Here is a 21,870-nt window from a genome sequence, read left to right on the forward strand (position 1 = left end):
CCCTGATCTCCTAGTTTTTATGTGCCTCCCCCTGTGGAAATTACTTTTATGGGATTTGTACCTAATATTCTATTTGCCTATTGTTTACTCCAAATCTAAGACCTTTGAGGGCAAGAACTATTTTGTTTGTATTTTTTGTAGTCCCAGAACCCAGCACAGTGCCTGTTAAATGAGTCAGTCTCACCAAGAGCACTATGTCTGTGATCATGGGCAAGTCATTCTCTAAGTACATAACACAAGATAAGGCTACAAGTTATAGATTGGTTGAGATCTTCCTTGAATGGAAGGAGTTGCCTTTCTAATGAAATTACAGGACCTTGATATATGTGACTAGCACAGGGATGGTGAAACAGTAAGACTTCCTCTACAGTCTCATTTGGAAGGAGATAAATGCACAGAAACAGAGAATAATATAAGACAACAGACTAAATGTTAAAACGTCTACATGGCCAAGATGAATGCTACAGATAGGCAAAGTTCATAAGGAGGAGAGCATTGAAGGAACAGAAATGAGCTGAGTGTATTTTAGAAAGTCTGATATATTTCTTTGCTTTTGAATTTTTTAATAGGTATTGTTTTAATTGCTTTCTATAACATGAGGTATAGAAAGAAACCCCCCAAGTGTTTTGTAAACCATGAGACTATGCAATGAATCAGAAATGCAGCCACTTAGTTTTAAAGAAAGCTGATCATATATGACATATTTGCATACTCACACAGGCAGATATGATCCCAGACTATATTATTGAATCAGTTGTTTGTATGCATGGGGATTGTCGATATACACAATGTCTTCTAAGTCTTTCTTTGCTTTTAACTTGTTATAGGTAAATACAGGCATTTCAAATATCTCATTAGAGCCATTTTTCTCAGCTGTTTACTCATGGACACACCTAAGCTTCCCTGCACATGTGTGTAGATGTTTTCTAGCACCTCGGACAGAAGAACTAAGTACCATAAAAACACCACACCTGCCATGTCGTGCTTGAATCATTCAGCTCTTTGAAAGGTACTAGGTGAAATATTAATTCAAAACCCCAAAGCCTTCGCAGCTGCCAATGCCTGTCAGTCTCAGGAGTGAATATTCTGTTAAGGTAGATGGTAGCAGGCTGAAGCTACCTTTATGGGTAGGACTAAGTTATTTTGAGTTTGTGAAATTATCTGAATTATTGCCTAGTATTTATAGGCAGCTCACTTCTTAAGTTAAGCTCAGTCTCTTGCTGCTTTTCTGAAAATAGCTCTAGTGGTTTGGAACCTGTCTTCCTGGGTTCTCACATAAACTGACTATTTATGGTAGTTGAGTGATAAATGGTGAGATAATGGTGTTTTACAGGCAGTGAAATGACAAGGTCAGTTTTAATTAAGCTGAGATCAACCTCAGTCTGTATTGCACACTTCTGATTAGGTTATTTCAAATTAACATAAGTTTTTGGAGACTTGGGCTGAAGTCAGTGGTGTTAAACACCAGCTGTGCTGGCAGATAAGCGTGGGATATGAGAAGGAGATAGCATTCACATTGAAATTAGCACTTGGCACAATATAATTCTCTGATTGCAAACTATGTGAAGTTGCCTGTGCTAATTGGTTGATTTTATTTGAAGCAGATGTTGTTAGCTTTCCCACTAATGATCTGGAGAGAAATTCTTTTGAAAGACATGCCATGTTAGGTTCTCTGCAGTATAATAAGCTAATTACAACTTTAAGTACTTGCAGTAATTAGCACAATGTGTATAAAGTGTTCCTGATCTTTTCACCCTGCTGCATTATTGTTAGGGCATCTTGAAAAACAAAAAAAGAAAGCTTGCTGGATTTTGTTTCCCCAGTCTAGCCTCTTCGTTTCTCAGACTTCTGTACTAAAGAGATAAAGAACTAGACTTTAATCCTTCTCTTTCAGGAATGCCAAAAAGATTTAATACCACCCCCCAAAAATAAAAGGGCAGAATGTGCCCAAAGAAAATGTTACCCCGCCACATACATATGCTTTAAAAAAAGCTCATCAGTGCCCTCAAAGTCATCTCGTCGACACAGGAACAAAGCAAACCAAGGTATTTGGGGACAGCAGTAGCATATTTGTTTTATGTTAATTTGTTTTATTGTTTACCCACCTAGTCCAGAGATCAAAGCCTGACTCCCCGTTGTCAACTTCTCCCCCACTTCACCCTACTCCCAAGTACAGAACTCGACCTCTCTGCCTAGAAAGCTTAAAGCACTCGTATCTCAGCAAGACTACCTCAGTCGATTTTGTTTTGTTTTAATCCCTAGTGGTAACAGATGGAATATTTTAAATAAATGTAGTCATCTAAAGTGGTGACATAATATGAGCTAATATAGACCTTGCAAGAGAAGTGGAGGAAAAGAAACTGGAAAGAAAAGCACTGATGGCTAAGGGATCCAAATATCCTCCTGAGAAAGCCCCACATTGCAGAGAATTGCTATTATGAAGCCTGAACTAGGTTTGAGCTCAGTGACTAAAGACAGCCTTAGATCTCCATGAAGGGGCTAATTTGATCAGTAGAAACCCATTTGGTGCCAATTTTCAAGGTTTCATCGAGTCTTTCTGGCAGATATGGAAAGATCATTCCTGAGTGCGTCTTTGTATAAATCTAGAAAGAAAAAGGCATAGTCTTTTGGAAAATATAGCAACTGAAGCAGTTGCCTCTAGGAAGCAGGGAACTTATTGACTACCTGCCATTTTCTGACCCTTTCTCTAGCTTCTGCCACTCAGAGAAAACCCAGAGACAAACTCTCTCTCTTAAGGGTGAAGCCTAGTCTTCTAGCTCATTTCCCTTTTCTCTTCTTTCTGAGGAATGAGCAACCCATTTCTCGCTCTCCATCCTCTTGAAGCAGTAGGAACAGAAAATTTCTTTCTCTTTCAAGTCTCATCCTATTATTAACTTTTCAGCTCTGGGATTCAAAGATGAAAAAGTCCATTCTCCTCTCTCGGCTTCCCTGCCTACCCCATGTTGTTCTTTGCTCCAAGACCTTCGACTGTTTCACTCTTCATATCCCATATTTCTTTGCAACTCTTATTTAATTTTGAATGAGGTTGCTTAACTACTGAGAAAACTGTGCAGAGAAGAGGAAATTCCTTCTTGATGAAGGATTAGATTCAGCAGAGCTATAACGGTGCATTGCTTTCCATGCACATTTTGCTGTGAATAGGTTTATGTTTTCATACTCGATGTTGGAAGAGATAGGGGAATATGTTATGAAAATATATACAGCGCAGGTATTTAGCTATTTAGAGAGGCAGCAAGGTACAGTGGTTATAGTGCTGCACCTGGAGTCAGAAATGCCTCGGTTTCTCTTTTGCCTCAGAGTGTTACTAAGCCATTTAACTCTGGCAAATTACCTTTCTCTGAGTCTCTGAGATAATAATAATGATAATATTGATGATGATCTTTTGTGAAGCACTTTAAGGTCCTCAGCACTTTACATCTATTATCCCATTTGATGCCCACATCAACCCTTTTGAGGTAGGGGCTATTATTGCCCATATTTTCCAAATGAGAAAACTGAGGCTGGGAGAGGTTAAGTGACTTGCTCAGGGTCACACAGTTGGGGTCTCGGGCAAAGACTTTTGATAATAAGGGTATCTGCCTCAGAGAATTGTGGTTAGCATTAAATAAGGAAACATTTGATAACTTTTTTTGTTCTTCGTACTTATTGCAGATTCGGAGGCATAGACAGGAAATCATTTTACTTGATTTCCCTACTACCTGAATCTTCTATCTTTGGACCAATATATCTCCCAGGTACCTCTTCAAGAGTAAAGTAATACGTGAATACGGAAGTGTGAAATAAATGTTATTAATAGTAACAATAATAATTTTAAAATTATATTTACCCACAAATAGTGGTCGAGAATAGAAATATTAAAATTGCATAGTTTTAGTACCCCAATAACCCTGAAATATCTTTAGTTTTTTAAGAAATTTACATGAAGATCAACCCCTTTCTTTTTTTAATGGAAGTTTTGTTTTAGTTTACAACTTGCTGATATAGGTATATTGGGAAATACCTTAATAATATAGAGTATTTGCCATTAGCTTTCACATAATGATGATGATTATAAGATGATTATCATTAAGTTATTTATTCTTGGAGATGAAATGAAGATGGAGATTTATATAATCAGGAAGACATTCTTTTCACCAACAATTTCATGCAAACATTTTGTATACTTTGGCTTAACGAGGATTAAAAATTAATGCCACATAATGGCTTGTGCTGGTTACTCCATGGTACTACTTGAAATTCATTTCTTTTCTAAATGTTCTCAAGATTCTTCAGTATATTTTATTATCTGTAAGGAAATCAATGTTGCATTTTTTTTTGGTGTTGGTGTGTGAGGTGTTGAAGCCTATTATACCTGCTTATTAATAGAATGAAAGGTTTCCTTTGGTTATGGAGTCAATTAATCAGTTAATGCTATGGTATTATTCCATTAATAATAAGTTGTGCTATTCATAGGGTCAAACCTGCAATCTGATGTGGAGCCAGTGACAATATGGTGGCTAAATTTGACTAATTAGGATATTATATTGTTTCTCTCTGGTTTGTCATACCCAAGGTTTCCGTTATTTACTTTCTAATTATTGCATTAGTCATGTAAATATAAACTTTGCCCTTTTTCTAGGTTCATTGAATAGAAAGTCATGTTTTAAAAGGCCTCACTTGATCCTGCCAGTGGGGGCAAACTGAATTATTGTAATTCAAAAACAATAATGCATTTTAAGAGAGAAAAACGTGACTTAGTAGACAAAAAGCAGTCTTCAGAGAAGGAAGACCTGTGTTCAAATCCCTGACTCTTGCACATTTTGCAATCTCTGTGACCAGGCACAAAGGACTTAATTTCTTAGTGCTTCAAGAAAATTTCTAAGAATACATGTTACAAATGAATTGCTGATTTTTGTTGGTGGGGGGAATTTCCATCCAGGGAACTCCCCAAATTAATAAAATTATAGATCTAGACCCTGTGCCCTCTAATGTGAAATTTTTACATTGTTATTTTTAAAGAAGATGATTAAGTTGGAGGTTGTTGGTAATACAGTACAATGTCTTTAGGTTACATAACTTTAAAATAATGCCACTAAATAATCCCTTATTCAATGACAATGACACTTATAGGAGTGGGGATGGCTGGTAGTTCCTCATGCAAAAAACTCCTTCATGAAAAGGAAATAGGGAGTCAGCAAAACAAAATGTCTTTATTGAATCTTCAATTTTTCTAGCTGAGAATAGCTTTCCTGAAGATAATTTCTCTAGCCTTTAGGAGGTTCTGAAGATGGAAAGATGCCATTTTATAATGCATCTGCTTGCTGTTAGCTCCATTGGTTTCCACATGGCCCTTGCCTGCCCTGTCAATGTCTAATGAAATGTAGAGCTCCATGTGACTTACTTCTGATGTTCCAACAAAAATGATCAATAATATATTTGACAGCATATCATCTCTTTTACTTCCAAATGGTGCACAGTAGGGACAAGGGTCTTGATTTCAATATAGGAAACTAAAAAAGAAAAAAAGGAAAATAAAAGCCTCCCTCAGATTTTTACCATAAAAAATATTGAATCTATTTGATCTTTAGAGAATATAGTAATTACTTAATGAAGATTGCTTATTGGTTATGTTTTTTTAAAACTAGATATAATCCTTGATATGTGTATAACATAGACATTGCCTGAATATAATTAAATAAGAAGATCATTTTAAGGAAGCTATTTTCCCCTTTCTTCTTCTTCTTCTTCTTCTTCTTTTTTTTTTATGGTCACAAAAAGCTTGCAAAACAAAATCCCTGAGGCTCCATGAGCAGGAACAAGCAGGGTGGCTTGGCTGAGACCCAGAGTTAGTACAATGTTACTCGGCTTCCTTTCTGTTCATTGTCTCCCCCCCTCCCTCCAAAGCGTACAGAGCACTGCATGACTTTCTGTTTTCAGGCTTCAGTTTTGCAATTTTTGCCCCCATGATTTGGGAAGAAATTGAAATATAAAATTATATCCCCGAAACAATCATATTGTTTGGGGGGCATAGAATGAAGGGGGGGGAGGAGAGTAGTTTTTTTTCCTTTCCCAAAGAAAAGCTGCTTTTTTGGAGTCAAAATGTATATATTCCTTGTGTCTCCCTACACCACTTGGTTTTCTTCATAACTCTTATTTAATTTTGAGAAAGGTAGCTTAACCACTGAGAAAATTGTTCAGGGGAGAGAAAATTTCTTCCTGATTAGGGATTAGACTCAACAGAGGTACAATAGTGAGATGCTTTTAGGGTTCCTGTCTCCTCTCCAGTCTCCTCTGAGGATAGCCTGGTTGTCATATACATACAGCAATCCACCTGGCTGAAAGTTTTGTACACATACAGGTGGGGAAGAGCTGCTTTTAGCTCTTGTTAGGGCAGCTAATGGAGTTTGGAAAGCAGGCTTAGGGTTTTTTTTTCTGTAAGGTAGGAGAAAATGACTAACACTTGCTAAGCAATGACTAACAGTATGATCTTCCAAAAAAAAAAAATAGAGCTATGCGCTTAGCTAGAGGGAGAATGAGTGACCTTCTTGGATTAGAAGAGGGAGGAATGAGGGTGGGGAAATCTGGGGGAGGAAGATTTCAGAAGAAATAGACCTATAATGTTGGTATTTAAATGTAATTTACTCATTCGGTTCAGCAGATAATGTCTTAATAGTCATGTCACCTGTGGGCAGACCCAGAAGAATTATAAGCATTAATTTGTTTTAAATAATTTGAAAAAGAACAGTTTTACTAAACACCACAGTCATCTAAGTCAACATTTGAAAAAAAGAAACTCCAGTCAAATAATCTAATCAATTTGAAGCTAAAAATTATTATTAGATGCCATACTTGTTATTTTTTTTAAATCATTTTTATTTTTTAGAAAAGTTACTAGTTCTTTTTAAAGTCAAGATGGAGAACAGATGATGAGATGTACTTCCCTCCTTTTGGTAGAGAGTAGGGGACTACAAGTATGTGTAATGTGATATATATTTTTATTATGCTGGTTGATTTACTCAACTATTCTTTGTTATTGAAAGGTATATGCCTTTTTCCAGCACTGGCTCAGTTATGATTTTGATGGGAGATGATGATGATGGCATAAAATACAAAAAAAAATCCTAACCATTGCAACAATAATGATTGGATTTCCCAAACTGTGGAACTTCATAAAGAGAGAGATCTCAAGCAAAATAGAAAAAAAAAACCTATTTTCTATCAGATTTATGGACAAAGAAAATTTATGAATAAATAAGAGATAGAAAGCATTGAGTTGTAAAATGGAAAAGCTTGAATACATTAAATTAAAAAGTTTATTTTTTACAAATAAAAGTAATGCAGCCAATATTAGAAGAAAAATAATAATTTGGGAAAAAATTTATAGACAGTTTTTCAGATAGAAATCTTATATCTAAAATACATAGAGAGGGGGAAGCTGGATGGCCCAGTGAATTGAGAGCCAGGTCCAGAGATGGGAGGTCCTGGGTTCAAATCTGGCCTCAGATTCCTAGCTGTGTGACTCTGGGCAAGTCACTTAACCCCCATTGCCTAGCCCTTCCCACTCTTCTGCTTAGAACCAGTACACAGTATTGATTCCAAGACAGAAAGTAAAGGTTTAAAAATAAAATAAAATACATAGAGAACTTTGCCAAACATATATGAATATGAATCATGCTTCAATTCCTAAATAGTTAAAAAGATATGAACAGGTAGTCTGTAGGTGAAGAAATCAAAGTTATATATAGGCATATGAAAAATTCACAGTCATTATTAATTAGATAAATGCAAATCAAAACAATAAGATATCTCATACCTATCAAACTGGCTAAAATGATAAAAGGGAACAATGACAAACATTTGAGGGAATGTGGAAAAATGGGGACAGTAATAAACTTTTGGGAGAACTGTGAGCTGATCCAACCATTTTGGAGAGCAATCTTGGAATTATGCTCCAAGAGTTACAAAAAATGTATACACACTTTGTCCTAGCAATATCATTATTAGTTTTATTTCCTAAGGTTATCAGGGTAAAAGGAAAATAACTTATATGTTCTAAAAGATTTAGAGAAACTTTGTGATGGCAAAGAGATGGAAATTAAAGGGATGCCCATAAATTGGGAAATGGCTAAACAAGTTAGGGCATATGATTTTGATAGAATACTACTGCACCATAAGAAATGATGAGCAAGTTAATTTTAGAAAAACATGGAAAGATCTAAATGAAATTATGAAAAGTGAAATGAGCAGAAGCAAGAAAACATTATATATATAAAACAGAAATATTACTTGACTAACGACTTGTGTATGTCTATTTCCAGGGAAAGAAGTGATGAATAGAAATAAGTAAGACACAGTTTTATACACACACACACATTTTTCTCAAATGACGCTTTCTATAATGGGAGAAGGGGAGATATATTGCAAAGGAGGGAGTTAATTAGATATTTTAATGTAGCAAAAAAATTTAAAAAGAATGTTGGGTTCTAAAGTATAAAGTCTTGCTTTCTCCTCATTCCACAATATGGTAGGTAGGGTATTAGAGGTGGGGAATATATCAGATAACTACTTCTTTTTCACTGCCCTTTAAAAAAAATTGATACTTGGATACTAGTGGAAGGAAATTCTCATCTCTACTCTGGGATCCTTTTTATTATTGAAAAATAAACTCAGCTTTATCATCTGCATAATTTAATTCCACAAACTTTTATTAAATGTATAACATTTACAAGATACTCTTCTAGGTGCTCAGGATATGAATATGGAAAATTACATAGTTCCCATCTTTAAGTAACATATCTAATAGAAAGTGAAGGATATGTGTGATAGAAAGATGTGGTAAGTAAACTGAGAAGTCTAAGCTAAGGGCTTAGAGAAATTGGAAGAGGAAAATATTGTTTTTAAGTGAGGTGTATGTGTTCAGGAATTTAGTTGGGACATTAATGCATTGCTGGTGGAGTTGTGAACTGATCCAAACATTCTGGATGGCAATTTGGAACTATGCTCAAAGGGCTATAAGAGAATGTCTGCTCTTTGATCTAGCCATAGCCATTGTTGGATTTGTACCCCAAAGAGATGATAGATAAACAAACTTGTACAAAAAAAAGTGGAAAATGAGGGGATGCTCTTCAATTGGGGAATGGCTGAACAAATTGTGGTATATGCTGGTGATGGAATACTACTGCACTCAAAGGAATAATAAACTGGAGGAATTCCATGTGAACTGGAAAGACCTCCAGGAACTGATGCAGAGTGAAAGGAGCTGAGGCAGAAGAACATTGTACACAGTGACTGATATACTGTGGTAAAATCGAAAGTAATGGACTTCTGTACCAGCAGCAATGCAATGACACAGGACAGTTCTGAGGGATTTATGGTAAAGAACGCTACCCATATTCAGAGGAAGAACTGCAGGAGAGGAAATACAGAAGAAAATCAACTGCTTAAATACATGAGTTGATGAGGACATGATTGGGGATCGAAACTACCACACCAATGCAACTATCAACAATTTGGAAATAGGTCTTTATCAATGACACATGTTAAAATAAGTGGAAATGCGCACTGGCTATGGGGATGGGGTGGGGAGGTTGGGGGGGTGAAGGGGAAAGTAAGAGCATGAATCATGTAACCATGTTAACTTTTCTAAAAAATAAATATTAAAAAAATAAAAAAATGATAAAAAAGGAAAATGATAAATATTGGAGGGAATATGAGAAAATTGGGACACTAGCACACTGCTGGTGATTTATGAGCTGAACCGATCATTCTGGAGAGTAATTTGGAATCATTCTTATAGGGGTATAAAATTGTGCATATCCTTTGATCCAGCAATACCACTCCTAGATCTGTATCCCAAAGAGATAAAAAAAGACTTATTTGTATGAAAATATTTATGGCAGCTCCTTTTGTGGTAGCAAAGAAATGGAAATCAAGGGGGATGTCCATTAATTGGGGAATGACTGAACAAATTACGGTATATGATGGTGTTGGAATACTATTGTGCTATAATAAATGGACTAGGAGGATTATAGAGAAACCTGGAAAGGCTTGCTTAAGCTGATGTAGAGTGAAGTGAGTAGAACAGGAGAACATTATATAGAGTAACAGCAATGTATTGTATGACAAACAACTGGGAATGACTCAATAATAGAGAAAGAACTGATGGAATTTGAATGTAGATTGAAGCATATGACTTTTCACTTTATTTTCTTTGTGGTTTTATATATACATATATTATATATGCATATATTACATATGTATGTCTTCTTCCACAATATCACGAATGTGGAAATATTTTGTATGATAGCACATGTATAACCATATAGCCAATATCAAATTGCTTACTTTTCAGGGATGGGTGGGAGAGGAGAAAAGTTGGAATTTGTAATGTTAGAAAATGAATGCCAGAAATTATTTTTACATATTATTGGGGAAAAATAAAGCATTACTGGAGGGAAAAATAGCTTAGAGCTGATCTATTTCAAACCCTTTATTTCATATAAGAAGAAACTGAAGGCTAAAGGGAGGAAATAACTTACTTGTTCATAGTCTTGCAACTAACCACTGTTTGGTAGGGTAAGAAGAAGTATTGAACTTGAAGTCATAGGGCCCGAGTTCTAATCCCAGCTTTGCCATTTCCTACTAGTTTGGCCTTGGGTAAATCATTTAGCTTCTCTTAAGTTCTTCAACTGTAAAATCAAGGGGTTTTGGTATACCTGATAACCTCAAAAGTGTTTACTGACTCTATTCTATGACATCAATAGAATATCTGAAATCTGAACCCAAATCTTCTGGTTCTCCAACTTATACCCTACTCTGTTTCCTATGTTGTAGTTGCTAGTCAATAATGGAAAATATTCAATAAACTAAGTACAATGAGTATGAATACCATTTTAATTGGTGTCCAATTATTTTCATTTACCATTTTATGAAATACAAGTGGACAACCTGTATTGAACATTTTTTGGAAAACAATAAGAAAAATTTTATATTAAAAAGATGAATTTTATTTTAATTTTCAGTTTCATATTCTTTCTCTCCCTTTAACTATATTCATACCTTTTGATGGGAGTATTTTTGGACTGGGAATGGTCTCTGTGGGGCATCTTCCAGAATTGTCTTGTGTAGACAAGCGAAGATCTGTCTCACTCTATTATTCCATTAATAGTAGGGAAAGCTCCATAAAAAAAAGGAAAAAAGAAGAATTTTACCTTGATAACTTTGTTAAAGACTGAAAAAGACAAATCATTAGGAGGTTGTTATAATAGACTTTGCAAGAAGATACCATAGCTTGAACTAGGTGACTGATTACAATGGGAGTAGGAAGAAGGGGCTGGTTGAGAGAGCTTTTTTCAGTGGCAGAATTAATAGAATTGATAACTAATTTTCTGTGGAATGGAGCAAGAGGAAAGAGTCAAAGATGATACTGAGATTTCTAGCCCAAATAAGTGAGAGTATAGTGATGCTATCAAAAAAATATAAAAGTTAGGGAAATAAATTACTTGAGGTGGAGATGAAAAAGTGAGGGTGATGAAATTTTTCTTCTTACTAACATAATAGGTTAAGGCTATTGAGATCATATGTTTTGGTGGAAAGTAACTGATTTTTATTTTTTCATTGGTCATGGGATGGATATCACCAAGTTGGGCTGGAGGAAATGTAGCATTATTTGAGAGAGGGCCACAAAAGCTCTCTGCCCCAAAATATCTCCCTCAGTGTTGTTGGTCATTTGTTCAGTTGTGTCTGACATAATCTTCATAATCCCATGGACCATAACACACCAATACTGTATAATGGGTTTTCTTAGCAAAGATACCAGAGTAGTTTGCCACTTCCTTCTCCAGTGGATTAAACCTCTTTAGGTTAAATGACTTGCTCAGAGTCACATTTAAAATCAAGTCTTCCTGACTCTAGGCCCAGTGTGCTACCACTGAGCTACCTAGTTGCCTCTACTACCTTATACCAGTACTAAAATTCCACATAGAGAATCATTTTGGGGATCGGGTGGGAAATTTTCCAAGTCTTCAAGCTAGTTGTGGCATAGAATTAAAGACTTCAGAAAGAAAGAAAAAAATAAACAAAAACCTAGGCCTGACTCTGGCACTTATTAGCTGATTTTATTCATTAAAAGTTCATGGTACATGACCTCATCTAGGCCATCTCAATTATTCAGCTCTTGTTAACTTTTCTCACTTTCACAGGAAGTAAGGAGTAGCAGATAAAAGACTGGCCTTGGACTCAGAAAGTTCTGTTTGTCTTTAAATCCTACTTTCTCAGTCTTGGGCTTAAAGCCTTTTGAAACTCTCAGACCTAGGCCAATTGACCCCATATGCACAGTTTTTCTTCTTCAGCTTTTTCAATAGTCTTTTAAGATCTTAAGATTCTGAAAAGACACTTGTTTCTTCTGTTTGAATGTTAATACTTTGTTGTTGAGGAGTCTTTCCCAAATGCTCAAATAAAATTTCATTTCTAAATTTATTTTACGTCTTTTGTTTGCTTTTCAAGGTATCTAATCTTTTCATCAGAATTTCTTAATAGTCTTTTATTCCATTAAATATTCACTTTTAACCCTTTAGAATTATGCTCTATTTTACAGGATGTTATTTGTGATGGTAAACTTGGTGGTAAAAAATATCTTTTGGGATATTTAATTCTAAGAACTTCTCTCAGTTTTTGTAAAGGCTAACAGGTCTTATATGATTTTGACTGTGGTTTCTTGGTACTTACACCCTGCTTTTCTGGATGTTTGCCATATTTTTTTCTTTAATGTAGAAATTCTGTATTTTTGGCCATAGCATTCATGGAGTTTTCCTTTTGGTTTTCATTCTGGAGATGATCAGCAGTTTTTTTCTATTCTTACTTTACTCTCTTTGTTCTAATAGATGACTAATTTTCACTTATAATTGCTTAAAATACAGCATCTAAGATTATTTATATCATGGATTTCTGAGATCTAATGATTTTAAATGTATCTCTCTTTGATCTCTTTTCAGGCCTATTTTTTAAAATCTCAAATATCTTAAATTTTTTCAATCTTTTAATTTTATTCTAATAATTCTTCCTGCATCATGTAGTCATTGATTTTTATTCTATTCTAATATTCAAGGAGTCTCGCTTGGATAACATTTTCTCTAAGCTATTTATTCTCCTTCCAAATCTTTCCTCCAGAGTTTTAAAAAATTTCATTAAAAATCATGTTTAATTTTATTCAGATAGTCTCTGAGGAAAAACTGTATTTTACCTTGAAGTTCTCGGTGTCTGTCAAATTGCTCTGCACATGTTGGTAGTTAATAATTTTTTTGAATTTATATCAAACTATTCTGATCCTGTTTCCTCATCAATAAAATGGGGATAATAATTTTATTACTATGAACCTAATAGTGTTGTAAGGATCCAATGATATATTCTTGGTAAGACATTTTGAAAACCACTATATAAATATTAATTATTGTTGCTATTGTTGTAGCCCTTAGTGTACTCAACTTGCAAGGCAGAGAATGTCTACCCTCGGTCTAAGGTCATGAGTCTGCCATTGTGGGTACCCTAATGGCTAGCTCGAAGACACAATATATTCAAAGTAAAGGCATGTCATAAATGGAATGATGTACCAATTAAATGACATCATAAGGAAGTAGACAATACAATATTTCCTTCATAAATCTGGGATGCATCACTTACAAATGGGAAGAATGAACACATTTTGGAAATACAAGTGGGAAGGTGTACAAACAAGAATGGATGTGGCTATGGCACATATATTGAGTGCACATAGAAGAAGTAGGTATGACCAGGGCATATTTATTGGGAAGTGTTCATTTGGGGCATGCATGCAGTGAAGAGACGTTGCGATTATATGAAATCGTGATACACACATGGATGGATGTACATTTTGGAAATAAGTGTGGCTAGGGGACACATGTGGAGGGGAAAGTTATTTTTCCCAAGCTAAAGTTTTTTTTAAACAATTCTTTTAATGTTGATGTTTTTTAGCAGTCTCAGAGGACAAAATCTATCTGGTCTCTCCACTGGTCTTATAGTCTCCACTTGAAAGCCATCCTGCCAGATGTGTAGTATCCATCACTGGATGGTGCTTTCCACTAGATGCTGCTCTGTTGGACACTGCCCCATTGGAGACTTTTGTTGGACACTGAACACTGCTCTGAAAGAATTACTTTCCAGGATATTGTCCTGCTACCTCAAGCTTTGGGTTCAGCTGAAATCCTGGGCTCTTTTTCCGTAATGGAGGAGTAGCCACCACCATGCTTTTAGCTTAAACCCCACAGGCCTTTTTCTATCTCTTTTAGAAAAATGTGAAACCCTTGCTTGTAACAAACTTTCTTTCAAGTTCGCTTCTCTTATTTCAGACAGAATCTTGACTAAATGCCTTTATTTCTCCACAGAAGACTGACAGATCCAAATGCCAAATGATGTAAAAGGAAAAGCAAGATCTTTTGAACTAGCTAATGACATCCGACTATTTCAGAGACATTCCTCTAGTTTATGATGAACATGCCATATAAAGCCTTATTTAATTTATAGAAAAAATTTTAAAAGTCTAGAGTATAAACCAAAGAATCCTGTGGTGCCTCCCATCCCCATCCCTCCCAAATTAAACAATGAATAGCTCTGGGTTTATTGGCTTTCCAATTCCTCAATCCCAAATTTCTTCCATTTTGCTATATAAATCCATGGTTAGGAAAAATAGCATATTTAGACAACCAAACCTATATATTCATTTTATTGACCTGTTTTGTGAGGTTCATTGCCTGGCTCTATAGATGGGCCCAGAAAGGCATGAAAGCGATTTTGAGGCATGGTATTTTCTCTCTCTATATATAAATATATATATATATATATATATATGTATATATATATATATATACACACACACACATTTATATATACATATATTTTACTTAAAATATATATTTATATATCCACACATATTTCTATTCATGTTTCCATGTTTAAAATGCCAAAACTTTTAATCTTTTATTCATTATAAACTGACAACTTAGCAAAGACTGTTATTCAAATAATGATAATTAGTTTAGGAAGTAAGGTCCACTGGAAAAGGTAAATGAGAAGGGTACCTGAACATGGAGCTGTAGGGGAACTAGGAAGTAGAAGGGGAATTGGGGGGCACTAAGTCTTCATATTTTTGTACAATGTTGGTCCTTATAGATGGTATCAGAGAGAATATCTTGAAGGTATATAAAGTGATTACATATCAAGGCTTTTAGATGGTAGGTATTCAAAATAGTGTATATTGATAGTAATACATTTATTGCACATGACCTAAGTAGAGTGAAATGGAGTGTAATGATAATAATAACTGACATTTATATAATGCTTGAAAATTGACAGAGTTGTAGTTTGATTCTTAAAATAATATTATGAGGACTGACCATAAGTATTGTTATGGCTGTTTTGTTAATGAGAAAAGCAGATTCCAAGGAGTTAAATGACTCAATTGGGGGCATATAGCTAGGAAAGAATTAAAGATGGGGTTTAAAACCAGTTATTTCTAATTTTTTTACCAGTTACATTTAATAACAAATTTCCACACAATTTTTCCCAAGTTATATGATTGAACTTATTTCCCTCTCTTCCTTCTCTTCCCCCTCCTGGTGCTGCTGGCAGACAATTTTATCTTGGTTATATGTGTATTATCATGCAAAACATATTTTCATATTGTTCATTTTTTAAGTGAGTAATCTTTCTAAACCCCCAAATATAAACCCAAATAAACAAGTGAAAAATCATATGCTTTTATCTGTATTCTAACTCCAGCAGTTCTTTTTTCTGTAGGTGGGTAGCATTCTTTCTCACTGTACCCCAGAATTGACCTTAAAACCAGTTATTTCTGGCTTTAAGTCCAGAAATCTAGATTTTACTCTCTCCAATTCTGATTGCACATCCTTGTTTAAAAAAAAAACCCTTGAACATATATCTCTAATAAAGTCTATTTACTTATACATAAATCATATAAATTTACTACCTTACTAATAATCATGTATGATAAAAATGACACAAATGAACAATTAAAGGATAAGATAAAAGTGAAATCAATCATATTTGATCCTGGAGATAATAGAGAACTAATGGATTTTATTAAGTAGGGAAGTGACATGGTCAGAGCTGCTCTTTAGTAAAATTATTTTGGAAGCTGTTTGGAAGATGGATTGGAATAGGGAGAGCTTAAGGCATGGATGATGATCAGGAAGCTGATGTGATAGTCTAGGTAAAAGTGAATGTGAAAGGTGAGGAGGCAATGACTTATATGAGTGGAGATGATGTACAACCTGGGAGAAACATGGAGGTAGAAACCAGATTTGGCAAATGATTGGATATATAGGTATGATAGATGAATTATAGGGAAGAGTAGATGATACCAATATTGTTAAAACCTGGGTGACTGGAAACCTGTTGGTGACTTCAAGAGTAAGAAAATTTGGAACATAGATTAGAAGGGAATGATAATGTAATGATATTTACAATTTATATCAAAATCCATTTAGGCCAGCTCATCCTATGGGAATCACTTTGTTCAACTTAAAAATGAGGAAAGGTGGATGCTGGGGGATGTTTTGCACCAGTCAATGTCCTCAAGTGGATATTGTAAGGATGGCTCTGTTTATTATTATAATATTCAGCTCTCTAAGGTGATTTGTACAGAATGGATGGGGGATGTGCAGATTTTCTCAGGGGACCCTCATCAACTACTATGGGAAGCAATTAGTTTATTATTAAATATTATTATTAGTTATTATTATAATTTATATTTATATCATGTTCTATTATTTATATTTATATTATGTTATATATTATTAGATATTAGTTAGGTTTCAGCTAAGGCACTGGGAGTGTATTAACTAAAGTATGGAACCTGGGATCAGGAAGACTTCAAATCTGGTTTTAAACACTTCCTAGCTGTTTGGACCGGGGCAAGTCACTTTCCCTCTGTTTGCCTCTGTTTCCTCAGCTGTAATTTTAAGAATAATAATATCTTCCATGGTTGTTCTGAGGATTAAATGAGATAAAAATTTTAAAGTGTTTAGCATTGTGGTTGGTACATAGTAAGCATTATATAAATATTAGCTATTATTATTATTAACTTCCCTGAGGACCTGAAATGTGTCTTGGGAAGGGAGAGAGTTGGGAGCTGTACTGAAGCAAAGGTGGTAAGGGAATTGTTGGAGAATAAAGATAGAAGTGGTTGTGATAGAGACAAGCCCCATAACAATTCCCTGTTTCAATGAGGATGGTATGAGATATGTTTAACTATCCTTTGACTGGTTGAACATATATCTTTTGAGATGAAGTCATGGATCCCATGTGGTGATATCATGGCACCACCTACTTGGGTGGCATCAATAATACTCCATGAAGAATTCTCCTATGTCATATGCCAGCATATGGGTTCCAGGCACATATTGATAGGAACTGGGATAGGGACCAGATTCATGATTTCATTGTTATGAGGAACTCTAAGGTGAGGGAAAACGCCCCCTGACAATGAAAGTCAGAATCTTCTACACAGTCAGCATGTGCCAGAGCAAGGACTTGAACTTGTCTCCTTGGTTACGAGGATGACTCCCTCTTTCACTAGCCACAATCCCTCAGTATTCAGGACCAAAATCAACCAAGAAATAATATCTAATATGACAGGAGGTTGTCTCACCTTCCCAAGAGCTTATATCATATTCTGGGGATGTCATTTGTATCAGGTAATTGGAAGGTTAAATTGTATAACTGTCTCTAAGTACAGTAACCATTGAGAAAAGGGACAGACGAAAGTGAAAACGTTATAAGACAGTGAAACACAGAATAATCCATTAAAGCACCCTGGATCAGATGAACTAAATAAAACCAACCAAAAGTCTATGCCAATAAGTTTTGAGCACTCTAGGAGTTCAAAGTTTTCCATTAGCTTTAGGATGGTGATGATTCTCTAACTGGAAGGAGACATGGATTGTAGGAAAACTTTTTTCCACTAAGAGAATATATTGAGAAGTACGTTATTATAGTGTTGATGCCTGTGAAAGGATTGGAGTTTAGTTGTGAAAGAGATATGACAGTTGCTATAAAATGTGTGAGGAAAGTTGTATATTTTTTAAAAATGAAAATGGTTCATTTTGGGAAAATTTTTGACAGCAATAATTGGGATTTTTCCCAATGTCATTAACTGATATACATAAGTTAGCCTTCAAGTAGAGTTATATGAATTTATCTGTGTATCTATGAATGTCTCTCTTTATAAATATTCATAGACATGTGTAGATGCTTATGACTATATAGACATATATAGATACATGTCTATATGTAGACACAGATAGGTACATATGTCTAAATTACTATATATGCAAACATATGCACACATATACACATATATATTAGTTAGTGTGTATATATATATGAAAGAGAAATAGAAAGAGAAAAAAAAATATATATATATGATATATATGTGAAAGAGAAAGAGAAAAAATATATGAAAGAGAAAGAGAGAGACAGAGAGAGACAGAGAGGGAGATAGGGAGAGAGAGAGGGAGGGATGGTGAAGAAGAGGGAGAGGGAGAAAGTTCTGACCTGCCTGGGTAAAAGGAATTTTCTCACCCTATGCTGATGAAATGACAATTTTAGTTTCCATCCTCTTAGGATCATTGTTTTCAAATTGCAAGAGACATTAGATCATCTAGTTCAATTCCCTCATTTTATACTTGGGGAAATTGAGGTTCAAAAAGTTAAGTAACTTGTTAACTATCCTAAAAATACAAAGTGGCAGAGCCAATATCATTTGGGGATTCTAACACCTAGCTTAAAAGAGGTCTAACTGTGGTCTCAGCTCAGAAAACCTCTGATTTAAACAGGCAGCAATATAATGATCAAGTACATTGTCAAGATTTTCAGTAAGGTAATGAAGTTTTGCTAAGATACGTTGGTGTATAGAGACCCAACGTAGCAGACTTATAGAAAGCAATACCATACCAAATAACTGAAAGATTGATTAACTGTCAGTCAATAAGATAGCCCCAGAGAATAATCCAGATGTTGCAAAGATAAGATATGGCAAACACCCATTGCCTATTGGGGTAAAAATTGAAAAGCCCTTTCATCAGTTTCAGAGGGACCTTCAGAGATAGATAATAGCTCAGAGGATAATGACTTAGATGAAGAAGAAACTGATGAGTGTTGGTATTAAATAGAAGAGGGTTTTTTAAACTTTTTTTTTGGTGTGGTATGAATGCTTTCAGCTATCTGGTGAAGATGATGTACCACTTCACAAAAGAGTACTTAAAATACATAAAATAAAATACATAGATTTTCAAAGGAAAGCAATTTTATATTTAAATAGTTATTGAAATATATTTTTAAAAGAAAAATTCATGAACTTCAATTTAAGAACCCTTTTCATCTTTCATTATATGAAAAATTTCCTGAAAAATAGGGCCTGCCAAAAGTGGAAAGGGCTGTCTCCTAAGGTAGTGAATTCATCATTACTAGATATCTCTAGTTAGAAGTTAAATGGCCTTGATTATTTTTTTAAAACCATTACCTTCTGTCTTGGAATAAATACTGTGTATTGGGTCTAAGGCAGAGGAGTTGTAAGGGTTAGACAATGGGGTTAAGTGACTTGCCCAGGGTCACACAGTTAGGAAGTGTCTGAGGCCAGATTTGAACCTAGGACCTTCTGTCTCTAGGCCTGGTTTTCAACCCACTGAGCCACCCAGCTGCCCCCTGACCTTGATTTTTAAATAAAAATAGCATTTTCAGTTTTTTAGTGTATCCTTTTTCTCCTTCCTGCAACCAAAGAGAAAACAAATAAAACAAATCCTAGTACATAAATGTATAGTAAATCAAAGTAAATTTCAACTTTAACCCTGTCCAAAAATATTTGTTTCATTCACAATTGACTTTTCTTGAGGTAGGTAGCATGTTTCATTATTATTCCTCTAGAATATTGGTTGACTATAATGTCCCCAAGAATTTTTTTAAAGAGTAGTGATTTCTTTATATTTTCATTTTGACTCCTGAATTGAAATGATATGGGTTGTCTTTGAAGATTTCTTGAAATAGGATGTTTGGGCTCTTTTTTGATAATGATATTGAGATATTCAGTCTAGTGATAATTAAAATTGATTTCTTCAATGTCTTTTCCAGGTCAAGTACTTTTGCTACAAAAAATATATTTTTTTCTATTTTCCCCAGATTTTTGCATTTGTTTTGATGTTTCTTGGAGCCTGATAGCTATATATTTGATCCTTTCGGATTGTTTGTTGCTTGGCCAATCAATGGACACCCTGACCAAAATCTTCCTTAAACTTTAGTTTCCTAAACTAAACACATTGTTTTGGATGAGTCATGAAAAGAGAAGAGTACAGTGGGCCAATCACTTCCATATTTCTTGGTCCAACTAGCAGCAGTTCCCAGTTCCAGAGATGGATCGTCTGTGCCATCATGAACTTTACCTTTTCTGAGTTAATTGTCCAGGTTCACTTTTGAAGATTTGCAAATATATAGTTTTCCAACAGCTGTCCAAAATAGATTTTTTTCCTTTGGATTTGCCTTGTGAGTTGTTCAGGGACTGACCTGATTTCCTCTGGTTCACAGGATTCAAAATGTTTATCTTTGCTTCAGAAGTTGATATCTCTGTAAAGTAGTTTTCTTCCTCGTCCCCTCCTCCCTCTTCAAAAACACCTTTACTCCTCATTCATTGTTTTCTATCTGATATCCAGGGTTTGTTATAATACCTACAAAAAATTTTGTTTTAAATAGTAAAAAAATCTATCATATAATACTATGGTGTTAGATTAATCATGTGCTCACAAAAGAGCTAACATATTGGGTCAGGGAGTCAGCATTAAAATTTGATGCGATTGGGGGAAAATAGATGAAAAGGGCATTGTTGAAATATGCATTGGAGAACTCTTTCTTTGTAGTCTGTCAGATGAGGCATAAACCTATGACCTATATTGGACCCAATTGCAATATATCTCTTCTATCAAAAGTCAGAAAATGGCTTCCGGGTTAAGATGGCGGCAGAGTAAGAAGCAGCTTTTAACCTCTCCTGACCGAAACATACAAAACTCCTCAAGGGGACATAAAAACAAGTCCAGACGAACGGAGGAACCCCACAACAGGGCACAGCGTGGAAGGTACGTGGAATCGAGACATTTCCAGGCTAAAAAGGGCTCTCACTCACTCAATCGCGAGCTGAGCAACCGCCCCACCCCCACCCCCTCCACACTCACCTATAGCTCCGAACCCAGCTAAAAAGAAATAGAGCAAGTTTGGGGCACCCATCGAGTCATCAGCAGCTCCGGGACCTGTTCCTGAGAGCAGCAAGACTTAGGACCCCATTAAGTCAAAAAAAGCACGCGAAATCTGAGCACGCGCGCCGGAGCAGGACGCTGGGCGCGCAGAGTGCCAGCTGAGTAGAGGCGTGGGTGGAGGCAGAACTAAGCCTAAGTGGGGAACCAGTGCAGACGGGTATACGACTGTGGAAGCAGCGCCCTGAGACTTGTAAAGAAACCTCCAGCAGAGGATCAAGCAAGAGGGCCCACCAGGGGGCTTGACCTTGGAAAAAACCAGAATTCAGACCTCAGGAGCCAATAGATTGGGAACAGACACTGAGCCCGAGGATAAAGCTGAGAAGCTGCTGGGCTAATGATGGCTACTCAGCATCAGCATCAGGAGGTTCAGAAGAGAAAGAATAATAACAAAAAGAAGAAGTCTTTAACACTCGACAGCTTTTACACAGAGAAAATCCAGACAACCGAGCAAACAGAGGAGGAGAACAAACAAGCATCCGGACCCTCCTCAAATAAGGAAAACTCCTCACAAGCTATGGAAGAGTTCAAAACTGAGATT

The sequence above is a fragment of the Gracilinanus agilis genome, chromosome 3 (assembly GCF_016433145.1).
Source record: "Gracilinanus agilis isolate LMUSP501 chromosome 3, AgileGrace, whole genome shotgun sequence".
Lineage (NCBI taxonomy): Eukaryota > Metazoa > Chordata > Mammalia > Didelphimorphia > Didelphidae > Gracilinanus > Gracilinanus agilis.